Here is a 6,977-nt window from a genome sequence, read left to right as displayed (position 1 = left end):
AGCTATATATTAGTTGAACATTTTTTTCCTTCCTTCCTTTTAATCTAGAGGCTCCTCCCTAAGATCTTTCCTTACAGAGTGGATGTACGTTCTCCATGTCAGTTGTGAACCATGAAAAGATGAGTCTTCAACATGTCAAGAATCCCCCTCACCAGTCTTTTGAGTTTGTGAAGCCAGCTTTTTATTTCGTCGTTTCATTGCCTCCATGCCTTTGATATTACACTGATAGGACAATAGTACAAAAACCTCGTTTTTATCCTGCTTACCCCCACTTGAAAAGAGGACGTAAGGCAATATTCTTTCTTTTTTTAAAAAAAAAGAAAAACACAGTTTTACTCCAAGGAATAGCCTTTTTTAAAAAAGAAAAGAAAGAAAGAAAATTTGGGAATCATTTTTCCAGACTTAACATATTGTAAGAATCCTTACAAAATACTGCTGGAAATAACAGGTTGGAAACTCCAGTCTAATTTAATTTACCCAAGTGAATGATAACCACGTATTTTTATAGTACAACAGAGGAATCCTGCTGTACTAAAAGCTTGTTGACATTAGAAATACAATTACTGGCTTGCCAGTATGTTTCCATATTTTTGCCGAGCTTTTAAAATAGTTTTTTTAATTGGGAAGAATTTTTAAAAATCCAGAAGCTCAACAGGCAAGGCATTTTAATTAAAACTGACCACTTGCAGAAGATAACACAAAAGAGAGGTTTCTGATTTGATGAGGAAAATGCTTCCATTGAGGGTGAACTTTAATTGCAGTAGCATAGAAATGACTTTTGGGTGGGGTTAAGGACTTGTAGCTGTAATGAAAAAAAAATATGCATCTATGCACGGATGAAGTACATTTGGAATATTATGCAAGCGTCACCAGGTAGGCGGAACCTGGAGAAATAATAAGGTGGTGCAACTTCCGTTGATTTCTGCGAGGGTCCTGCGACTGCTTAGCAGGGACCAACTTTTGCTTTCAGGTTTCTACGTAAGACATGCCAAGTTCAGAAGACCAAGCACTACTGCCTCCTTGGCAGATCAGGACTGAATTTTAGTGCCAGATACTGAAAGAAAAATGGGCACATTAAAGAATTGACTAAACAGAAAAGACCGTTCCAGGCTCTGATTACATTGCATAACTTTGGCTGTTATGGCTACCTTGCGCTGATTAGGTCAAAATGAAATTATTATTATTTTTTTGTTCGTACTTTTGACAAGCGGAAATATCTATCCAGCATCCCTTTTGCTCGGATGGTCACGAAGTTGTACATTTACTGTTATTGGATCTTAACCTTGCCTTACACCTTTTAAGGACTTGTAATTATAACACCAACCCACAAAATTACAGGAGCAACCAAATAATTAGTGCCAGCTTAAAAGCAGAATGTTTTGCCCACCGTCCATCTTTTGTAACTTCTTACATGGCAAAGGTCTCCATCAATACCACCACCAGCTCTGTCTATCTAGCCTGCTGCGTTTGCTTTTAGGCTTCATAAGAGTTCCCAGCGTTTGAATTCCGATTTTAAATGTTCACCATCTCTTGCTTGTTTGGCTGCAGATTTTTTTTTCCTGCTTGATTTGTTTTCTCCAGTTTCCATCTCATCCCTTTTTCAAGTTGCTTCAGGAAGTTTTTTTTTTTGTTATTGTTCTTTGCTGTGTGCTGCTTTTTCCCCAAGCTGTGGCTTCTTTGCCATCCTTTGCTTAAAAGTCAAGCGTTTTCATGGCAGTTTTTGCACTCCTCAGATTTTTTTTTTCTCAGACAAGCTAGTTAGTGATGTGGTAACGCCAATTTTGTAAAGGAGCAGGTTTAACTTTTGCTCAAAGACAATCTGCATTTGGTGGCTCAACATTTTGATGCCTCAGTCCTGTGGATACGGCAGGTGAAATTTAATTTAGGAAGCATTCGAGTCAACGCTATGCCTGGTTGAGATGTTTATGAGTCACTTAGAATGTGATCTAAGATAATCAGATATTTGAATACTAGTTGTAATTGCTCTAAAGAGACCACAGTACATATATTATGGGAAAGGATTGTTTGAAATCCTACGGAACCTTTGAAGGGAAGAAGATTTAAATTGCGTTTGCGGTTAAAAGCCTTTTACCATTTTCACGGACACAAAATAGCACATAATCTTGGAGTTCTCCAGACTTAGATCAGCAAAAGGAGAGGAGGAATGTCTAGCCTGAAAGCCACAGTTTACATTTAGTCTCAATTTTAAGATGAAACCTGACAAGAGATTATTAGGTTCTGCCAGGTGATAATGAGATTGTATCTAGCACCTATCTTAGGATATATTTCCTTTTTTTAAAAAAATAGTTTTTGTTAAAAGATTTTACATAGATAAGAAATTCAAGGGAAAAATATATATTCTTTTTGACACCATCTGGCTGATTTTTGTCACCCTGTCAGAAACCTTTTGCAAACGATCCATCTGATTCCAGGTTTTTATCAACCGCTAATCAGAAGAATGGTAACAAAAGCCTGGCAACTTTTTTTCTGATCATTTGCCATGTTGATCATACTTTAAACTACAAATCACTGCCCATGGTGTCTGTAAAATGAACACTGGGAAATCCCAAATGCAAGCGTCGATTATCGTCTACTATAGCGGTGGAATAATCTGCAATTACGCTTTCACAACTGACAACAATGGCTAATTATAGTCCAACGTCTCTGGAGGACATTAGAATGAGAAGGATTGTTGATTGAGAGGAATTTCAGAGCCCCAGGTAGGTGTTCAAAGAACTATCTCATTTTTCTTCCATGTAGCTTTTGCAACCAGTTTCAGGAGTTTTTGGCTGTAAATTAGAAAGTTCTAGTGCCGGAATGTCACCTACCAATGATTCAAACTGGCTAGCTTGAATGTCAATTGTCACTTTTTTCAACAAGGAACAGCCGTCGCGTCGACAAGAATTGGTGCTTCATTTATCCCCATTATGGTCCTCAGCATTCTGTAACCAAATAAATGTGCCAAATCCTCTTATCCAATGGATTTATTTACCAGTGTTGTTTTGGGCACTTGTTTTGGGAATATTTGAGATGTATAATAGATGTAGAAGAACGCTAATGGTCACCATCGAATAAGTTCGTTCAAATCTTTGGACTTGAGGGTTGTTGTTTTATTATTTAAAAAAAAAATTGGGCTGGAGGTGTAAGATTTGGGTGCCATCTGCTCATCTTGAACTAGCAAGAAAGATTACTGGCAGGCCTAATTGGATTACATTTTGGATCTGACATTAAAAGAAAAAAGAAAAGAAACACGGAGTTCTTTATTTTTCTCTTTCTCTCGCTTGTTTGCAAACTCAGGTACCAGCTCTGGCATGGCATCTCAAATTCTTTTTGTTTCAATGATTTCATTATGATACCAACTGTTAAGGATTTTTTTTTTTAAAGTATCCTATCAAATAAACAGGCCGAGCAGAATGTGGGGTTCCACCAGGCTTCCGCAATCTCAACTTTTCATTTTCCTGTGATTTGAGGACTTGACGGATCTCCTTCCAAGCTACGCACATTGGATCAGTTTCTGCTTAGTATTTGTGATTTCAGTTAAACCAACTCTAGCATGAAAACCTTCCCAAAGGAGGACATTTTAACTGACAAAAAAACAAAACAAAACAAAAAAAAAGAGTGAGAGAAATTGTACTGGAAATATAGAAACCCACAGTCTGTTGTATTTTGACAGAATTATTTTTATTAAAATATGCATCTGTGCACTTGCCCGTGTCCTGTCTCACTTGCCCGTGCTCCATTCTGGTGCTTGTGTGTGTGTGTGTGTGTTGCTTAATTGAGAGAAGAACTTTTGTTCTATAGGGTAGTCCTTGACCACAGTTGCGGCCAACATTTCCGTTGCTAAACAAGACCGTTGTGAGGTGAGTTGAAAGCCAGGAGTTTTATTGCCAGCCGGTGGTGCCTGAGCTACACATGCCTTCACCGGCTTTGGTTCAACCCCCCCCCCTGGCATCATCTGTATGTTCATACGTGTGCATTGGTTAGTTCAAGGGTAGGCAACCTTGGCTCTTTTGTGACTCATGGACTTCAACTCCCAGAATTCCTGAGGCAGCCATGCTGAGGGGAAAGGGAGAGGTTTCCAAGCTGAGCCATGCTGGCTCAGGAATTCTGGGAGTTGAAGTCCACGAGTCATAAAAGAGCCAAGGTTGCCTACCCCTGGGTTAGTTCATATCTGTATTCCCATTTGTCATTTGTATCTGATTGTAGAGAAGTATAGTACAACTGTTTGTAGTGAGATAGTCTGGATTAAGTCATCATCGGAAACAGGATGAAGGCAAGCTTTACCAGGTGGAACAGCCATCCGAATGTACATCTAAAGCAGACATGTCAAACTCATGACGTCACGTGACGTTGCGCAATGTATCGGGATGGTTTTGCCATTGCCGGCAATGGGGTGGGCGCAGCTTCCGTATGATGCGTCCGGCCCCCGGCAGTTTGACACCCCTGATCTAAAGCAAAATTCCCAACCGGGGGTACGAGACAATATTCCAGGGGGTATGAAAACTTGGGTTTAGAAGTTTCAAAAGTATAGTGTATATGCGTAATTTGTTTTGAACTTTTGTAAGGGGTGCGAGAGTATATCAGAAGCGTTCTAGAGGTGCGGGGTATAGAAAAGGTTGGGAACCACTGAAGTATTTGTTCCTTTATTTTTTAAGATAACCCAGTACGAGGGAGAATTTAGGTCTCATGTGAGTTCCAGTCTTTAGAGGGGTTATGGTGTCAGATAAGAATCGAGGTAAATATTGGCATTAATCTTAAACCAATGGAGCAGTAACGTAAGGACTAAAAGCAAAAGGCATACATTTTTAGATCTCAGCACCCTATCTTAGCTAGGAATCTTGTTCCTTCTCCACAAGCATTTTAATCATCCTGCTTGCTATTAATCCAGGACAAGGATGGGGTATATGGGTCTCCCAACCAGATGTGGTTTAACTGCAACAGCCAGCATGACTCACCATAATTCTAAAGGTCCGAGAGTGTGAGTCTGCCAATTTCCACTTTTTAATTTATAATGTTGAATAACAGCTTGTTTGGATGTTATGGCTTAAATGTATGTGCCCTTCCCTATTCACCCCAGATGCCCTTGGGGCAATGTAGATGGCAAAGACAATACTTCACAGAAGAGATCTAAAGCTTTTGGCAGACAAAATTAGATGAGCGTAAAAAAAAAAAAATCAGGTAAGTTTTTAAATACTTAAGAATTGTTTCAAATATCTGTGGAATTGAAGTTCAGTGCTGAAAAGAATTATTGTTGTTGTTAGTTGTGAAGTCGTGTCCGACCCATCGCGACCCCATGGACAACGTTCCTCCAGGCCTTCCTGTCTTCTACCATCTTCTGGAGTCCATTTAAGCTCACGCCTGCTGCTTCTGTGACTCCATTCAGCCACCTCATTCTCTGTCGTCCCCTTCTCTTGCCCTCCATCTTTCCCAGTATTAGGTTCTTCTCCAGTGAGTCCTCCCTGCTCATTAGGGGGCCAAAATACTTGAGTTTCAACTTCAGGATCTGGCCTTCTAAAGAGCAGTCGGGGTTGATCTCCTGTAGGACTGACCGGTTTGATCGCCTGGCAGTCCAGGGGACTCGCAGGAGTCTTCTCCAGCACCATAGATAGCATTGTCCTGCCAACATTCATGGTCTTCAGAATCCAATTTCTATCACAGTACTGAAAAAAGCATTTTTTATGATCTTAATAAATCAGTTGTTTATTTCTTTATTCCCCTTCTACAAATAATGTAGGATATTAAAGCTAAACACCAGGAGTTTAAATTCCTTTCTACACCTGACTCTATCGCTGTTTATCTGATCATGGAAACAAGCAAATTTAATAACTTCTTATTTCTTGCATATGGCCCTTAGTAGGTTTGGTTCTTTTTCATGTTTTCCTTTGAGCATTTCTCTGGTTACATTTTAAAAGGTTTTTGTGAATAGGACATAACGTGTGGAGCTTTTTGTGTGCAAGTGGACAATTAGTATGGAAACTAATTAGTGGCAATTATTGAATGCGTTTTGTGAAACTCGGAGGCAACTCCCTTTAAATGCCTAATGCTCACTTGGATGGTCTCTCTCTCTTGAGCCCTGGGCCTCAGATGTTTGTTTGTTTGATTTCATATTTTGGTGCTGCTCAACTCCAAACCAACTCTGGGTGGCTTATAGTATACATACAATAAAATAGATACAAACACTATTAAGGGAAACTTAATCCTGAGCTCTGATCTTACTGAAAAACTGTCTCAGAGTGTTCTTTCAAATTGCATCTAGTTTATTTCCTTTGCTTGGACATTTTTCCCCATTATAACACATGGTGTTATAGACATAGTGAAGTGAGATGGTTCATAAAATCCTAAAGGGTTTTGTGATCAGTTTGAACTTGTTGGTCCCAAGGAAGCAAACAGAGTCCTTATAACTGTGAGCTAGGACCACCTGCTGATTAGATTCATGTCTCCTGTTTGGTGGACAGTTGCCCAGGAGGCAACCTGCTACTGAGTTCTATAGTAGTAGTAGTAGTAGTAGTAGTAGTAGTAGTAGTAGTAGTAGTAATAATAATAATAATGTTGGAAGGGACCTTGGAGGTCATCGAGTCCAACCCCCCTGCTCATGCAGGAACCCTACACCATTTCAGACAAATGGCTGTCCAGTCTCTTCTTAAAAGCCTCCAGTGTTGGAGCATTCACCGCTTTTGGAGGCAGGTTGTTCCATTGGTTAATTGTTCTAACTGTCAGGAAGTTTCTCCTTAGTTCTAGGTTGCTTCTCTCCTTGATTAGTTTCCATCCATTGCTTCTTGTCCTGCCTTCAGGCGCCTTGGAGAATAGCTTGACTCCCTCTTCTTTGGGGCAGCCCCTGAGATATTGGAACACTGCTATCATGTCCCCCCTCGTCCTTCTCTTCGTTAAACTAGACATACCCAATTCCAGCAACCATTCCTTATATGTTTTAGCCTCCAGTCCCCTAATCATCTTTGTTGCTCTTCTCTGTACTCTTT

This window comes from Protobothrops mucrosquamatus, unplaced genomic scaffold, assembly GCF_001527695.2.
Source record: "Protobothrops mucrosquamatus isolate PMUCROS unplaced genomic scaffold, P.Mucros_1.0 scaffold605, whole genome shotgun sequence".
NCBI lineage: Eukaryota > Metazoa > Chordata > Lepidosauria > Squamata > Viperidae > Protobothrops > Protobothrops mucrosquamatus.
The sequence above is the reverse complement of the archived record's forward strand: the minus strand, read 5'-3'. Positions refer to the sequence as shown.